The sequence below is a fragment of the Haliotis cracherodii genome, unplaced genomic scaffold, assembly GCF_022045235.1.
Source record: "Haliotis cracherodii isolate W230 unplaced genomic scaffold, xgHalCrac1.p SCAF_4, whole genome shotgun sequence".
Lineage (NCBI taxonomy): Eukaryota > Metazoa > Mollusca > Gastropoda > Lepetellida > Haliotidae > Haliotis > Haliotis cracherodii.
Window position 1 is genome coordinate 69,876,665 of NW_027266297.1, and position 19,672 is coordinate 69,896,336.

Sequence of the window (19,672 nt, forward strand, 5' to 3'; positions counted from 1 at the left end):
ATTGGCCAGTAGATATCCAGTACAAATCGAAGTTGGCTGACTAGACTTAAATAATTTTCCAAAGGAAATATTATTATTGAGGAAATGACCAGTTGTTAAGGCTTTCAGGAAATGATCAGCTTATTTTGTTTGTTTAAAAGACTTAATTACCAAGAATGTCTCAGATTGTTTCTTCAGTACATCCTCTGGGCCTTAATAACAACTGGACAGTAAAGTCATTACCCGACTGATGTGACTGCAAATTTTCACATTGTTTCAATTGTTATTCAAGTCTCTGCCAACATTGTGCAAGATCACAATATAAGGAACATTAGTTGTTGGTAAGGATGAATTACTTAGAGGTATCTGTATAGGGTGTATGAACTTCCCTGATGACTCAATGTCATGCTACGGTGGTGGAGTAGCCTAGTGGTGTTGGCCCGTCACAACGAAGACCTGGGTTCGATTCACCAAATGTGTGAAGCCCATTTTCCGGTGTCACCCGCGGTGATATTGCTCGAATATTGCTAAAAGCAGCGTAAACCATACTCACTCACTCACTCACTCACTCACTCACTCACTCACTCACTCTTTTTGTAAATACTATTAGAGAGTGTAGTTACTGCTCTGTAATGGTGACTTGACTGTATGGCCATCCGTAGCATGCCAAGGTTACCAGGTGACCTGGAGTGGTTGTGAGGAAAGTAGCTTCACTGCGCATGATGTGACAATAATGCTATGTTGTATTTTGATGATTCATGGCCGCTGTTGAGTTACGGACAGTTGGTAAATTTGTCAGGATTAGAGGTACCGGTGATTGATGTTTGAACAAGTGTCTACATTTGTCAAGCCATCATTGGTCTCTGACGTCCTGTGGGGAATGCAGGTCACATGTCTGTGTTTCAGGGCCAGTGCGGGGGCACAGTGGGTCATTAGATGATATTTTAAGGAATATGATTTGTTGTGTCTGGTCATTATCTTAAGTACCAATTATCAATGGATAGTTTTTCAACAAATTATCCACCATATGAACAAGCCAGCATTTACTGGACAGCTCCAGCATTTACTACATGGCTCCAGCATTTACTACACAGCTCCAGCATTTACTACAGGGCTCCAGCATTTACGACATGGCTCCAGCATTTACTACAGGGCTCCAGCATTTACTACAGGGCTCCAGCATTTACGACATGGCTCCAGCATTTACTACACAGCTCCAGCATTTACTACATGGCTCCGGCATTTACTACAGGGCTCCATCATTTACTACACGGCTCCAGCATTTACTACATGGCTCTGGCATTTACTACACAGCTCCAGCATTTACTACAGGGCTCCAGCATTTACTACACGGCTCCAGCATTTACTACATGGGTCCGGTATTTACTACATGGCTCCAGCATTTACTACACAGCTCCTGCATTTACTACATGGCTCCAGCATTTACTACATGGCTCCAGCATTTACTACATGGCTCCAGCATTTACTATACAGCTCCAGCATTTACTACATGGCTCCAGCGTCACACACAGTGATCTACAGCCATCAAATAACCATTTGCATGTCTATCATAGAGCAGATGACTGTCAGATAGAGAGCTGTGGCAGTAAAGTGGCTGTAAAATACATGAAGCATTTCTTGTGTACTCTTCACTCAAGGAGGGCGTTCTGTCAAATGAGTGGTAACCCTGTTTGTGTGGCTGTTGATGTCCACGAACAAAACCATTCATTGATGAACATGACAAATAGCAACTGACCAACTAAGGTTAAAACATATAGCAATACAGCTCCAGATATGGTCAATGTTATTGAAGCTTCATAATGGCTGTTATGTCAAGTTTGTGATTAATTTTTGAGTATGACGTGTTAAATAGTTCATGCCAGATGTGTAAACACCATTCATGTTCAGGATGAAAAACGCAATTAAATTTCCTCTAAACTTGTGGTACGAGGTGGTGTGAAGGACTCCCCTTGTCTGCAAGGTATTTCTTATCCCCCACGAAAAGCCCACGGTGTTGTCCTGAAGTGTCACTTGGTCTGTGTGATGACCAAGGTGCATGGCTTGTGGAGTTATAAACTAAATCTGTTTCAGACTAAAGTTGTCATTCTCTTAGTTTTGGCATAAATGTGAGTTTGATATTGTAACCAACAAGTTGAACTAAACATAAACTTGTGGTTGGCTTACATCCTAAGTCGACCCATGAAGATCTGGGGTAGAATGGGTCTTCAGCAACCCATGCTTGCAGTAAAAGGCGACTATGCTTATCTTAAGAGGCACTGAAGGCACTGAAGGCGAGGTGGTCAGGCTCGCTGACTTGGTTGATGCATGTCATCGTATCCCAATTGCGTGGATCGATGCTTATGATGTCAATCACTTGATTGTCTGGTCCAGATTTGATTATTTACAAATCTGGATGATATAGCTGGAATATTGCCTAGTGTGGCGTTAAACATACAAACAAACAATCAAAACATCCTAAGTCAGTGACTAAACCATTACACGCTTCCATCCTTGAGTCACTGAAACTTGACAATATATTCTGCAAATATCCAATACATTAAATAGAAGTTTTTGCTTGTCATTCAGAGCAAGAAGAGGTTTTAATACCATGGCAACAGATTCCTTCCACATGACTTGCTGTCCCTGGTAAGTATGGCAATAACTCACTGAATTTTAATCCCGTATCCAGTAGTGGACAATATGACAGGGAGAAGTCATTGTCCCAAGTTGTCCGATACGTGTTTTATTTTGGATTTTATTGATCTGCGTAGGTTTTATCCAGCTGTTTTTTCATCGACAGTATGGGCGACATCCTACTCCAGCTGTTGCTATTGTCAGTTCAGCTTCATCATGTCTTATTCACAGTTAAGCTGCAATTATTGAATCTAAAGTCTTCACTATATCACTCCAATACTTGTTTGGTTTAATATCAGTACCATATTTCATCCAAAGATTCATGAAGGGGGCTTGCCATCACACAGAATGTGATTTGTATGTTCAAGTACTTCCTCTTTGGAATGTCCCTGGGTACACAATACCCTTTACATCAACCTATCCCTCACACAGATCCTGACATGAAAGCCACCCACGGGACAAAAAGCTGCTGTGTCACACTGAGTGCACGAAAGAAGAATTCCTCGTAAAGGTGCCACTCTGAGAAACACCATACAAAAATGACTATGTTAAGGTCCTACCTTTTAAACAGATTGATCCCTGCCCTTCGCACTTGGAGAAGCCCCGCTCACTGGGTTGTCCGAGGTTAACAACCCCATTTCAGAGGGATCCCTGTTTCCAAGTCCATAACTTCTTATCCTTTCAGATCCCACAAGAGGCAGCCCTCTGTTAGACCGGCTGTGATTTCTTGCAGTTCACTGAATCTAGGTTTACTGTAAAACAAACTGAATTACCTTTCCCATCTCCTGTTTCCACTGTGTCATCGTCGTACTGTATGTCAGCGAGGTGAAAAAGAATTACTGAAATGGCTATAGATATGTTGTCTTTTCCAAATTTACTTTGTTTTGACTGCAAACGTGGTCTAGTGGAAGAGCATCCGCCCGGAGAGCGGAAAGTCCGGAGTTCGATTCCTGTCCATGTCATATCAAAAAGGCATTAAGAGGCTAAAACAAGTACTGGTCTACTTGGAGTCAGTATACTGTGTCTGGGTGGGGTATTCATGTTAAACTGTGGCATGGTGTATCAGTGGGCTAGCAGTATAATATTGCATTAGTCTGGACTAGCACAAGCAGCCACACACACATGCATGCATGTTGTTTTATAAATGAAATAATCTTGGACATGACGTTAAGCCCCATTTAACCTTGAATTACTTTATGTTTTGTTACTTTATTCTGGTTAGACAAATCAAGTTAAGACCATAAATCGCTGTGTTGTTCCTGGATGTGAACATGTTGTACACTGTGATGTACACGGTGTTGTACACTGTTGTTCACTGTGTTGTACACTGTGTTGTACACGGTGTTGTTCACTGTGTTGTACACTGTTCACTGTGTTGTGCACTGTGTTGTACACTGTTGTACACTGTGTTTGTACACTGTGTTTGTACACTGTGTTTGTACACTGTGTTGTACACTGTGTTGTTCCAGAACAGTTCAGAATATCAATAAGATTGATAGGTAGCAAATAACTATTTTTACCATTTACTGTTAGTTTCAATGATAAAAAAGGAAGATTACTCCAACACTAGGCAAACAGTTTTTTTCATGCAAGAACATCACGATATCAAATGCGTCACCTTCTTTGAGGATGAGGGATAAGGCATTGTTGGAGGGAAACCATAGAAGTATCTGCTGTGATCCATATACCTCATCTGTTGTCTGATGTTTTTTGCATCTACCTCCCCCCCTCCCTCCCTCCCTCCCTCCCTCCCTCTCCCTCCTTTTCCCTCCTTTATCCTTGCCCAAGCTGACACAGTTCATCCATATGAGGCCTATGCAAGAACCCAGGCTCCATAGGAAAAGGTCATCAAACTGTAACTGGTATGCATAGTGTAGTCTCTTACATCATTTAGACAGAGCAGACAGTTTCTGTGTGAGCATGGTTTTGCTTGAGATTTGATTCCTCATACGTCAGTAGAACAACCTCCATAAAAACCTTCAGCTTTTGTGACACAAAACAACAGGAATAGCACACATTCCTTACACCAAGTCCTCGTGTACCGTGTACCGTATGTTCAACAGTCAGTGCTTGTGACCCAGTTGTTTTTTGATTTCTGGAAAAAATAATGTTCTGAAGTTATTTGTTTGGCCACATACTTATTAAGAGCCTGATTGATGATGAGCTTGAAAGGCCCCCCTCAGTCAGCTGCTGTCTTGCTTAATGCCTGTAATAGACACAAGAATGAGACCTTTCACAGGAGCTGGCATAACATAGGTGTTGTATAACCTATGTATCTCACATGGAGTAACTGTATAATGGCTGCTGTGCTGTTAAGATGCCACTCTGTGTTATCATTCAGTGGCTTGAATCATCTGTCACACTTCCATTAGCCTCAATACCAAGCCCTTTTTCTCAGAACTGACATGTCCCTTGGTGCCATGTCCCTTGGTGCCTTGGCCCTATGTCCATAACTTGGCCTTGTCCCTATGTCCATAACACGACCATGTCCCTATGTCCATAACACAGCCTTGTCCCTATGTCCATAACACAGCCTTGTCCCTATGTCCATAACACAGCCTTGTCCCTATGTCCATAACACAGCCTTGTCCCTATGTCCATAACTTGGCCTTGTCCATATGTCCATAACACAGCCTTGTCCCTATGTCCATAACACAGCCTTGTCCCTATGTCCATAACACAGCCTTGTCCCTATGTCCATAACACAGCCTTGTCCCTATGTCCATAACACAGCCTTGTCCCTATGTCCATAACACAACCTTGTGCCTTGTCCATATCACCATCATTCGGTGACACACATTCAATCCACATGTGCCAAGAGAAATTTCGAACCCAAATCACTCACTCACTCACTCACTCACTCACTCACTCACTCACTCACTCACTGTCAGTCTATATACAACAATTGTGGTTACAACAATCCGCTACTAAGATTTTAATGGTTCCACGTTTAAGTACCGATGTCCCCACTCAAGCTTATAAGATAACACCAGGCCCAAGTTCAAGCCCATCTGCTCTGTCTGCGGTGTCCCTGAACCAGCTGACCGACACTGGACGTCCCTGTCATCAAGAACTCCCTCTCACTTCAAGGGTATAGCCAGCCCTGGTACTGCAGCAAGGATATCATGTCTGACCCAGTGGCAGGCAGACACCTTGTACTCAGTAACATCAGGGATGACTTGTTAAACATATTACACCAAGGACAAAGGGAGCCAATGTTAGACAGATATAGAACTAACTCTTAAATCATGGCCTACTTTTTTAAAACTTGAAGTCCCAGAATTCCCCCTCTGACTGATGCAGCCATGTTAAATACATACATTGGATAAAGCTGTATATTCTCCGAGTATTCAGATGTTGGTTAAAGTTGTATAGTTTTTATACTTCTCCTGACAGACAATTGACCTGCCTGCATCGGGACCTAGACGGCAATGTATGTGACTGCTACTGCCTACTAGATACATATATTTTGCTCGGACGTGTTGCATCACATCAGGGTTTGCATCCTCTGTCTCCCTCATTACTGGACCTGCCCACAGAAAAAACGGCCTTGTTTTCAATAGCACTTAAGATTGTTTGCAAGTTACATAAATTGTTTATTAAAAGGTTTTCTCTACATAAAAGGCTGTTGAGATTGCGTAAATAGTTGTACGAGTTCTTTAGCCTGATGCAATGTTGCCTGAATAGGCCAGTCTGACCTTCACGAGACATATTTAGCAAGCTTGGTTATTGAGAAACCCACATTGAATGGAACATTGCCAAATGTGTCAGTAACGTGGAGGCCGTCAGAGAGCAAGGTGATCAGACTATTGCGTACTATTGCCTCATTACTCAAGCACACGATACATCTGTGGATATAAACGTTGATACCGTGGTGAAATATATGTATTATACTGGTGAATATATAAGGTTATACCATGGTGAACTGTCTTTAATATAGTGGTGGATATAAAGGTTATACCATGGTGAACTATCTTTAATATACTGGTGGGTATAAAGGTTAGACTATGGTGATCTATTTGTAATATACTGGTGGATATAAAAAGGGTTATACCATGGTGAACTGTCTGTAATATACTGGTGGTTATAAGGGTTATGCCATGGTGAACTATCAGTAATATACTGGTGGAAATTTGGGTTACACCATGGTGAACTATCTGTAATATACTGGTGAATATAAGGGTTATACCATGGTGAACTGTCTGTGATATACTGGTGAATATAAGGGTTATACCATGGTGAACTATCTGTAATATACTGGTGAATATAAGGGTTATACCATGGTGAACTGTCTGTAATATACTGGTGGATACAGTGGTCCCTCGCTACAACGCTACCAATGGGGTCCAAATAATTGGTGGGCGTTATAGACGATGAGCCGTTTAACCGAGGCTGAGGTGAGGGAGCGCGCTCGGCCAATCTCACGATCTTCATGCAATGATAGGTAGCCCAGTGGTTAAAAGCGTTCCCTCGTCACGCCGAAGACCCGGGTTCGATTCCTAACATGGGTACAATGTGTGAAGCCCATTTCTGGTGTCCCCCGTCGTGATATTGCTGGAATATTGCTAAAAGCGGCGTAAAACCATACTCACTCACTCACTCACTCACTCGTGCAATGATACAAGTTGTTTACCGTTCATAGTGTAAAAATATATATCCATTATGTTTTCGCCGTTTGTTATTATTTACAAGCCTTAACTGTCACATTCAATGTGAATGCAGTCTACTTACATGAAAATATCAAACGATAATGGTAGTAACAGACGCTATGAGTGAAGAGCCAATCACAATTCATTACACAAGTACAGAGTGATTCATTGGCGTTGATTGGTCATGTTGCTTAAAATACGGAAAACGAGAGTTTTGACCAGCACTACGCGCATTCATACACATTCATGCAAATATAGATACACATTCAAGCCAGATTAATTGGTTTGATACGGTTACTTGATCCGAATCAAAAGGAATGACCGCCGTGTTGTGACAGCAACTACATGTGAGTTGACAGTGTCGCCTCAAAGTGGATTTCCCACTAATTAAGAAAATAAACTTCGCTTGTGGTTCTCTTTTATTGCATGCATGCGCTTCTAAGATCAAAGGATGTATAGTGTGAAAAGTTAACTAGTAGAACAATCGTATTTCCGGGACTTGATGCAGATGTTTTCAAACAGATTATTAGAACTCCATTCAGCGATAAACGGTTAATTATGCAATGAGAAGCGTTATGTGCAAATGAACAACGACAACAATACAATCATGGCTGTGTAAAACACTCAGTATTAAAAGTGTACATAAATTTTGGGAGCCATGCGATACCGCGCGTAGTAACCGAGGTAGCGCTTTATCGAAGAGCCCAATATGGGTTACACCATGGTGAACTGTCTGTCATGTGGTTGATATAAAGGGTTATACCATGGTGATTTATCTTTAATAAACTGGTATGTATAAAGGGTGATACCATGGTGAACTGTCTGTTATGTACTTGTTGATATAAGGGTTATACTATGGTAAACTGTCTAATATACTGGTGGATATAAAGGGTTATACCATGGTGAACTGTCTATGATGTAGTTGATGTAAAGGATTATACCTTGGTGAAAAGTCTAATATACTGGTGGATATAAAGGGTTATACCATGGTGAACTGTCTGTGATGTGGTTGATATAAAGGATTATACCTTGATGAACAGTCTAATATACTGGTGGATATAAAGGGTTATACCATGATGAACTGTCTGTGATGTGGTTGATGTAAAGGGTTATAAGCTTAATACAGATTTTCATCCTGATTTTATAGCTTTGTGCAAACATGTAAACATCCAATCGTAACTTGTTAAAATTTGCTGACAAAGCATGTCTGTGTGTGTATGTCCATGTCACATCAAGTTCTGTTTGTTCAGCCCATCCGAAAACAAAAGAAAACACACTGCTCTTAATTACAAATTAATTAATCGAATGAACAGTGTCGCAATCATCACACACAAAATTTATACGCTACCTCCTTGCCTGTGGACTCCAGTGGCCTTGTTCCTTTTGTACTCTCAGTTGAAAAACTCATTACGATTATTACCCAAGTGCCAAGACTTCATGTTACGCAACAAAGAAAGCACACTTCATGAACTGGGCTATAAAATCGACCAATCACTTAACAGTGTGTGTGCAGTGGGCCGCGGCCTACCAACATGAAGTATGTTTTAGAACCATTGATCAGGGGTCGTCATTGAATGAAGTCATTGATTTATGTTACATCTGCACTCACATTGTCCCAAGTGACATTTGTGCTCCAGGTAACATATAAAGATTTCATGGATGTTTTAATTAGTTCACAAGGAGTCTTTATAGTGGAGCAAATTAAACATCGTAAAATCTCCTAAGGTCTGCGTTTGTGTCCCTTCTCGGGGTTGCACTGGAGCATGTGGGGGCAGAGCAGAGTTACACACGCACACACACATACACACACACACTACATGCTATAGACTCTACGTGCTGCAGATACTTATGTTTGTGGTATAGACTCCATCAGTTGTGGGAGAATTATCACAGCACAATTACCCCTGGGAAGCTCTGTGCCACTGATTCACAGGTTACTGGCTCACGATGACAGTACATGGTGACATTTGTTGGTGTTCCAGCAATCTGTTCTGTCACAGGTCACCACAACATGTCATTGTGACACAGATCATGTCACACAGTTGTGGGAATGGATACTGGGAAAACCTGTGATCTGATAATGTGGTGTTGACGTTTCACCTTAACATTTTGTCAGCGGTGCTGCTGTTTCTTCAAACTAGGTGCAGTTGCTGAACCACAGCGCTGTATTGTAAGTACAACAGCACTGTTCATGTGCAGAGTCCAAGGTCCGCAAGTCCAGAAGAGATACGCGAGTCCAGAGATTCGTGAGTCCAGAGATTTGTGAGTTCAGATATCCATCAGGAATCTGTAAGTCCAGAGATCAGTGAGTCCAGAGATCTGTGTCCGTGAGATCCATGGAACAACAGATGACAACTAACTCCTTTCCCGTGACACAGTCATAGTTTCATCTTTGTCCTCCATGGAAAGGTTGAGTATACCAAAATAATTTTAATCCGTGGGTCCAGAGATCAGTGAGTCCTGGGATCTGTGAGTCCAGAGGTCTGTGAGTCCAGAGATCTGTGAGTCCTGAGATCTGTGAGTCCTGAGATCTGTGAGTCCTGGGATCTGTGAGTCCTGGGATCTGTGAGTCCAGAGATCTGTGAGTCCAGAGATCTGTGAGTCCTGGGATCTGTGAGTCCTGGGATCTGTGAGTCCAGAGATCTGTGAGTCCAGAGATCTGTGAGTCCAGGGATCTGTGAGTCCAGGGATCCGTGAGTCCAGAGATCTGTAGAACAACAGATGACAACTAACTTCTTTCCCCTGACTCAGTCATAGTTTCATCTTTGTCCTTCATGGAAAGGTCAAGTATACCAAAATAATTGTGTTTCATGACAGTGGGGAGAACAGTCGAGTTATTAGCGTGTGTGTGGGGGTGGGAATAGTCTCATTGGGGTGTCCTTCGGGTGGGCGGGGGCTGTACTCTTGGAGTAGGATGCCGTGACATTGGCTTGCTGCCAGCAAACACTGGAGGAAGGAGGGGGAATGTTCCTGGCAGTGGAGCAGGTCCATTGACACTCAGGCATCTGTTGTGTACAGTGGATTGTATAGAATGGTTATGCACATCAATATTCATAGTGATATTCTCTGATACCCCCTGTGTCACTGCTGGTCTCTGATGTTGATATACCTTGTTTGATGTTCTCTGATGCAGCCTGAAGTTCCTCAGAATGAATGTTATCAACAGTTTCACAAAAGTTCCATGTTAAAATGCACATTCTGTGGAGTAACGCTTCGGGAGGTACACACAAATTATGATCAACACAAATACTTGAATCTCATGGTACGATCATTTATGTTCTGAAGTATTTTGTGCTTTGCAGTGACAGCCTTGTAGTTACGTCCGTACAGACTATCCCTGGCAATCGTATGCAGCACTGAGCCAAACTCACTGGATATTGGCATGTTATTGTGTCATATTTACCTTGAGACTGCTGATAACAACTATGTGCACCTGTGCACAGGATTGTTTGTTTGTTTGTTTGTTTGTTTGATGTTTATTGCCACACTCAGTAATATTCCAGCTATATTACGGCGGTCTGTAAATAATTGAGTCTGGACCAGACAATCCAGTGATTGATATCATGAACATCGATCCAGGCCATTGGGATATGATGATATGCACCAACCAAGTCAGCGAGCCTGACCACCCGATCCAGTTTGTCGCCTCTTACGACAAGCATAGTCGCCTATTATGGCAAGCATAGGTTGTTGTACACCGGTTCTACCCCGGATTTTCCCGGGTCCTGTACATAGGTTTTACCCCGGATCTTCATGGTTCCTGTACACCGGTTCTACCCTGGATCTTCACAGGTCCTGTACACCGGTTCTACCCTGGATCTTCACAGGTCCTGTACACCGGTTCTACCCTGGATCTTCACAGGTCCTGTACACCGGTTCTACCCTGGATCTTCATGGTTCCTGTACACCGGTTCTACCCTGGATCTTCACAGGTCCTGTACACCGGTTCCACCCCGGATCTTCACAGGTCCTGTACACCGGTTCTACCCTGGATCTTCACAGGTCCTGTACACCGGTTCTACCCCAGATCTTCACAGGTCCTGTACATCGGTTCTACCCTGGATCTTCATGGGTCCTGTACACCAGTTCTACCCTTGATCTTCACAGGTCCTGTACACCGGTTCTACCCTGGATCTTCATGGTTCCTGTACACCGGTTCTACCCCGGATCTTCACAGGTCTTGTTTACCGGTTCTACCCTGGATCTTCATGGGTCCTGTACACCGGTTCCACCCTGGATCTTCACAGGTCCTGTACACCAGTTCTACCCTGGATCTTCACAGGTGTTGTTTACCGGTGGTGCCAGCAGAAGAAAGGAGGACAATGTGTTATTCTGGTATCTCGTGTTTTTTAAATACATGTAAATTGATTTCTGATACATGAATATTGCATTCATGATTCTCAAGAACAATCATTTCAGTATACATGTATTTGCAAATTCCACCCTTTCAACCAAATTGCATAAAAAAAATTAAAAACTTCCTGAACTCTTGCATTCAAAGGAGTGGAAATGAATCCTGTCAATTCGTTTAAGGAAATTTTGTAATTAAATACAATTTGACATTACTAATTAATGTCATTACCAATTATCCTGTCTGTTGTCAGGGGTGAACAATGTCCGCCGCTTGGTACCAACCCCTGAGGGGTTCAGTCCCAGTTGTCCGTGAGTGCATGTTGCAGCAGCTGCACATTATCCACATTTGTTGCTGTTATGTTGTTCATTATTTGCAGTTCGCAGGCATTTACGCATTTATCTCTTATCTGCCTGCTGAGATGGTGAATCAGTTTTAAGTGTTTGTGATGATTATGTAATGCTAATCACATGGTTATTGGGCTATTACTAGGGTGAACATGTATTGCACTGGTGTTGAGTAACCTTCACACCCTCAATTCCTCTTAGCGTATTTCCTGATAAGATTACAAGCTGCACAGGCGCCATTCCATGCTTGTACAGTTGATCTGGACGCACTGAAAATATTCAACTTAAAAAAATGAATACATTTTTAAGATTAAGGACATTTTGGTTTTCATTTGGAAATTTAGAATTCTGTGGGAAGTCTTGTCCAAAGAAATATTTCACTTGACTTTTGTTTCAGAAATATTTTATTCTTCTGGGACATCTGATGAGATGGTTGAAGCTGAATCGCCACTCTTTGTGGTTCTCTGTAGTTGAATATTTCTCTCTTCAGTTTTTTCAATGGGTGATGAAATGCACCGTTAATGGGGCGTGTTTGGGGATGCTGTTGATCTCCCCTTTGATCTTGGCACAACACAGGACAGCTTGGAAGAGCTGATGCAGATCCTACCAAGGATGTACACAGTACGTGGATACATCAATCTTGTCAATATTGTCCTTTCAGTACACTAACGGACTCATCTGCTGTCTTAGCATTATCTGACAAACATTTGATCCTCAATTTGTTCGTCTGTTTCCAAATGTTTATGAAGACAATGGGGAATGACCTTTGGCTTTGACCTTGTATAAAAGTGCTAGTGGACATTTGACCATCCAGCAGGCTTAGCACTGTGCTACTGAAGGACCACCTGGGTGAAAGGTTCCACATGATGGCCGGGTCCAGATCCCTCCCACCGTGTGACTGGTGGCCATTAGCCTCCCACCAACCAACACTTGGACTAAACATTGCTTTGTGTGGGTTTTTTATCTCCTGAAGATCGACTTAATGTCCTTGGAGTCCAATGGTCGCATTATGACTGTCTCTAGTACCTGACTTACTATCCCAAGGGATCAGCGTCACTTTGTGGTTATGGCAGCATGATCAGTACTAAAACTTTGTCCTGAGCATCTTCACACAGACAATTGGAGATCCAGCCATTGTATACAACTGGCTATTTACCGGTTGATATAGTCTGGTATCGTAGGCTGTCATACTCAGACAAGGCAAGCTAGGCTCACATTTAATGACAAAGTTGTCTTTTTGTCTAGTGGATGTTAGTGTGCACAGGATGACATGTATCATATCAACCAAGAGTCAAGAATCTTTTGTTCAAAACACCTCGTGGGGTACAAACTAGCTACATTTGGGTGTAAAATTAATTGCAAACATCAAAGGTAAATATATGTATAATATAGTCATAATGAACATCTTGCTCCTACATGTTCTGTACAGCAAGTTGGGGATAGTTGGATTTGATGTGATAATATCATAGGAGCTATTGAGTCTTATGATGTTACTTACATAACAAACTTCAAGCCATCTAGCAACTAGCACCAAAAAAATCTCCAAACTGTGCATACAGAAGGTGTCATATCCTCTCTTTGCTGTGATTACTTAAAATTTCCTCAGGACCTGATACAGATTTGACTTCTTATCAAATAAAATATATTTCAATATGATTCAGGATACAACTGATTTATTGTACAGATGTTCCATGAAGAAACAATTAAAATATTCTGTAAATTGTACAAACCAATACACAATACCTTTTTCGATGTAATAAGCGTCCTGTTCTAATAAGCTGCCACGGAAATATTTGCTAATAATATATTGGCGAGTGAACAATCCCTTTCCGATTGATCAATGTACTCAAGACTTATTTATTTGTGTATTATACACACTCATGTGTAATATGCACCCTTAATTATGGGCAATTAAATTCTCGAAAATATATCTATCATGTATAATACGCACAGATTCTTCTTTTATATCATTTCAGGCTGTCAGCACAAACCACGGAATTTACAATCTTTCAACTCTGTTGAGCCCCCTGTTTCTAATTTTGAGAGCGCCCTGGTAGCTTATTATGTCGAATACGGTATTATGTTTCATAACCTTACATTACCTATCATATCTGTGGTAGGTGTCCATAGTTGGATAACTTGTTCTTAATCCTTTTCCATTTGTGAATAAAATAATTATGTATACACTACACTCTATGGTAATATTTTGCCCTGTTTATATCATCTTTTTCAAAAGCAGAAAGTTCTATAAAATCTTCCTGAGAAATGTAACAATCATGATTTGTGTGACCCTGCAAACTGTCTGTTGATGACAGTCCCCCCCTGGCCTGAGTGTGACCTGACCTCATGAAGCTGACATCGAACATAAAACCGTGACACAGTCGCTCTCGGCAGAGTTTTGACATAAATTCCACCTGTTGTCTGAATTGGTTAGTTCAGCTTGTTAGAGAGTTATCTCTCCTAATCCAGGAGGATTTTCTTTAAATGGTTGAAGTTGCAGCTTTGTGAGCTCTCTGATGTTATTTGAGCCTAGTGGTGATGTTATCAGAGGAACAAGAGATGTTATCACGCCCTGGTTCCGGGTCGCTGGCTGCGAGCGTCCCCACGTCAAGGCATGCACAACCCTGTTTGATTTCTCAATGGCCCCTCTCCACCTGATTACTTGCCTCCTTGTCCAGGTTTAGTTCCACTGTATTAATTTACAGGACTCGTGATGAGCTTCAAACAATCAAGCTGGTGATGTTTGTACTTGTTAACCCAACTATCACAAGTTACCACCTTCTTTAAACATACACACAGGTGAATGCTGGTTTGGTGCAGGATTGACTGAATCTGATACTGACAGCCATACTGTCCTTCACGTGTCCCGAAATGTTGTGATTTAATGTTCACACTTCAAAATGATTTGAGATTGAATGTAAAATATGAACTATTTTTATAAACACTGCGACCACTTAAAGTCTGGCAAACTGGATGGAAGTGTTTATTGAAATGTTTTAGTAAAATGTTTAGTAAAATGTTTAGTGGAACCGTAAGGCAACAGGTCGGTCGGGAATCCAAGTTGTTGAAGCGTTCGCTTGTCACACAGAAGACTAGGTTCATTTCCTGGCATGGGTACAATGTGTGAAGCCCATTTCTGACGTCTTCCGCCGTGAATTTGCTTTTATATTGCTGGAATATTGCTAAAAGTGGCATAAAACCATACTCACTCACTCACTTACTCACTCACTCTTTCACTCACTCACTCACTCACCAACCCATCCATCTAATCACACACATACTCTACCCCCCACACACTCACCCACTAGTTCATTCAATCACCAACCCACTTATTCACCTCCCAAACCAGCGAACACAAACACTATCATCCACTCACTCATTCACTCTTTCTAAACCACACTCGCTCACTCGCTCACCCACCCACTCACCCACTTTCTCACTCACTCGCTCACTCGCTCACTCGCTCTCTCCTTGTCAGAACAGGTGATCTACATAGGTAGTGGACAGTGTTCCAAGGCCATAGCGCCATTGAGGCGTCACTGCCGGACTCCACAATGACCCTGACCAGATAGGGGAATGACGACTGATTTATGTTTCCCAACGTATTTGTGATGACAAGCATAAATTATCCCTGTTGATCTGGACCTTTGATGGCCCCAGATGTAAATCAGCCTGGCTTCAGCCTTGGGAAACAGCTTATGGTGGAGTGGTCATGGTTGTCTTGGGAAACAGCTGATGGCGGAGTGGTCACAGTTGTCATGGGAAACAGCTGATGGCGGAGTGGTCACGGTTGTCATGGTTGTCATGGGAAACAGCTGATGGTTGAGTGGTCACGGTTGCCATGGGAAACAGCTCATGGTGTAGTGGTCTCGGTTGTCTTGGGAAACAGGGGCGATCCGGTAGCCTGGTGGTTAAAGTGGTTTCTCGTCAGAAGACCTGGGTTCAATTCCCAACAGTGGTACAATGTGTGAAGCCCATTTCTGGTGTACCCTGACGTGATATTGCTGGATTAATGCTAAAAGCGGCATAAAATCCAACTCACTCACTTAATTCTTTGGAAACAGCATTTTTTCCTAAGGGACAATACCTGAAGCTCCTCCCGCTGCCCCTCCTCCACATGGATGTACTAGCTGTGAAGTCCTTCAGAATTTTTGGAAGTTTTAAATTTATGGAGCAAAGGGTAAAAAAACCTGAAACTGATGGATTGGACATTACGCCATACATGACCAACTGTAACAGTTATAACTGTTAACATTCTGAATAATATTTAAGTACCAAAATCTTTTATTGCATATATTTTTCAGTCTATCCAGGCTAAACTGTTTGCAGAAAATATGTAGACCACATCTGACCACTCATGACTTGTGATATGGCAATGACCATTATACACTGCTATTTTCTCAATACAATACCACGTCTTTATTCATTTACAGTTAGTTATTTGTGACAACACAGTAGTTATGTTGATCATCAGAAAACACAAACAAGTATTTTCCATGAGTAATATTTTTTAAAGGTTCACATTCAGGGCTGGAACGGGTAACTCAGGTACTCGGGTCAGGTGGGTCCTGAGTAAGACCCGGGTACCCACAGGACTACCCAGACCCGTGGTTAGTCACGTGATATATTGTTAAATGACAGAAACTCACTATAGCTCAGTGGTTACACTACAAGTTGCTAATGTTCGCATTTCTTTCTGACGATGCACACATTCCATTTGACTTGTATATGTTTGAGTAAAGATAAAGCTTCAGTCAACTTCAGTGAACGCATGATCTGATTGTTTGATACATGTATCTAAATAGTTTTAGCCAGGGCTGCGGTTAAACAATTACCAATCAGACATTTTTTCTCAACTCTTGAGACTTGCAGTGGGTACCCGGGTAGGTTCGGGTAATAGGGGGGTCGGGTACCCGGGTAGTAAATTTGGACTCGTCCCAGCCCTATTCATGTTACATCTTCAAGTATAAGTGTCATACTACTTTGTTGTCATGGTGAATATTTGAGTGAGAAGATACCACAAGCTTCCTCTGATTAAGCGAACCTTTCGATTGATGTGAATGTTTCCCAGGATTCCATGCAGACTATATTACCGACAATAATCTCCATGTCCTCCCAGTGAATGCGCGGGTGACAAGGCACGTACACATTATGTTGATTGTTACATCTTTCCGATGTAACTGTCTTTCTCAAATTACATCTTACAACTCCCACGTAATCGTTAAAATTCGATTTATGTTCCTATTCATGTCTTGTCAATCATCCTGCTTTTTTTCTGTGACTCATCTTAGATTTGACCTACTGTGTTACACAAGGGATCACTGTTACAGCACCGGGGCTTTCTGTGGGGGATATTGACCTGTCTGACAGTGATAATTATGCTTAATTAGTTCCATAGCAAACTGAGTGAGGACGATTATTTCTGATTGTCTGTCCCAGATACCGATCGGCTTGTATGTGGAAGTTGATACCATTGTAAATAGAGGAACTCTAATTACACTAGACCATGTGAACTGGGACGTGAAAATCTTTAATCTCGGTAAATCTACAACACTGACAAGAATCTGTTTTAGGAACCGTGGGCATATATATATATAAAGGTTACATTGTATTCTTAACAACCTTCCATTCAACACAGGTCTTTCAGCAGAAATGTTCACACAGAAATACCTCTGCAATGTAGGGCTTCACTGTTGGCTTTTGTCAAGGGCTTCGATGCCTGGCCTCAGTGTTTTGAGTCTCCACTCACTCACTTACGCATCTCACTCACACAACTTTCCACTCACACGACTTTCCAATTACTCATCTTGGACTCCACACTCTGCCCCACATTCCCCTCACTCACCCTCCATACTCCACTCACTCACCCTCCACATTCCACTCACTCACCCTCCACACTCCCCTCACTCACCCTCCACACTCCACTCACTCAGCCTCCACACTCCCCTCACTCACCCTCCACACTCCACTCACTCACCCTCCACACTCCACTCACTCACCCTCCACATTCCACTCACTCCCCCTCCACACTCCACTCACTCACCCTCCACACTCCACTCACTCACTCACCCTCCACACTCCACTCACTCACCCTCCACACTCCACTCACTCACCCTCCACACTCCACTCACTCACCCTCCACATTCCACTCACTCACCCTCCACACTCCACTCACTCACCCTCCACACTCCACTCACTCACCCTCCACACTCCACTCACTCACCCTCCACACTCCACTCACTCACCCTCCACACTCCACTCACTCACCCTCCACATTCCACTCACTCACCCTCCACACTCCACTCACTCACCCTCCACACTCCCCTCACTCACCTTCCACCCTCCACTCACTCACCCTCCACATTCCACTCACTCACCCTCCACATTCCACTCACTCATCCTCCACAACCCACTCACTCACCCTCCACCCTCCACTCACTCATCCTCCACAACCCACTCACTCACCCTCCACATTCCACTCACTCATCCTCCACATTCCACTCACTCACCCTCCACATTCCACTCACTCATCCTCCACAACCCACTCACTCACCCTCCACCCTCCACTCACTCACTCTCCACACTCCACTCACTCACCCTCCACACTCCACTCACTCACCCTCCACATTCCACTCACTCATCCTCCACAACCCACTCACTCACCCTCCACACTCCACTCACTCACTCTCCACACTCCACTCACTCACCCTCCACACTCCACTCACTCACCCTCCACAACCCACTCACTCACCCTCCACATTCCCATCACTCACCCTCCACACTCCCCTCACTCACCATTCACATTCCTCTCTACCCACTCACTCACACATTGTTAAAGTTGTACAATATCTCTACATGAGATTGATATGGTGATAAGGTCCTATTTTATTTTAGACCGTGAAATATGCAGACTGACCCTTATGAATGTCTTATTTTCCTTATCTTCTAGATCAACATGTCGCTATGTGGCTGAAATAATGCCGATGCGACGATAAATTTTAACTCACTCACTCACACTTGATCAATGTACCAAGATTATTGTTGATCTTTTTAAATCTTCGGAAAAAAAGTTAAAGCCAAAATGTATTTTTCAAAAAGGGTTCAAAGTGGGCTTAATACCATCCAAGTTTGGGGAGGCGGGTCAAATTAACTTGGTGCCTCCTCCACATCACTGTAGCAGTAGTGTCACTTACAGTGAGTGCAAAAGCCACATCACTGTAGCAGGAGTGTCACATCCAGTGAGTCCCAGAACCACATCACTGTAGCAGGAGTGTCACATCCAGTGAGTGCAAAAGCCACATCACTGTAGCAGGAGTGTCACATCCAGTGAGTCCCAGAACCACATCACTGTAGCAGGAGTGTCACATCCAGTGAGTCCCAGAACCACATCACTGTAGAAGTAGTGTCACATCCAGTGAGTCCCAGAACCACATCACTATAGCAGGAGCGTCACATCCAGTGAGTCCCAGAACCACATCACTGTAGCAGGAGTGTCACATCCAGTGAGTCCCAGAACCACATCACTGTAGCAGGAGTGTCACATCCAGTGAGTCCCAGAACCACATCACTGTAGCAGGAGTGTCACATCCAGTGAGTCCCAGAACCACATCACTGTAGCAGGAGTGTCACATCCAGTGAGTCCCAGAACCACATCACTGTAGCAGGAGTGTCACATCCAGTGAGTCCCAGAACCACATCACTGTAGCAGGAGT

At 42.9% G+C, this 19,672-nt stretch overlaps 1 long non-coding RNA gene across 2 annotated transcripts in view; it reads left to right on the forward strand.

The window, feature by feature from the left end:
- LOC139479089 (uncharacterized) overlaps positions 1 to 19,672 on the forward strand; it is a 128,972-nt gene that overhangs the window by 66,628 nt on the left and 42,672 nt on the right. For both annotated transcript variants that reach the window (XR_011654343.1, XR_011654344.1), the window contains exon 2: positions 2,566 to 2,625. This is a non-coding gene — a long non-coding RNA (uncharacterized lncRNA). The remainder of the gene's footprint in view (positions 1 to 2,565; positions 2,626 to 19,672) is intronic.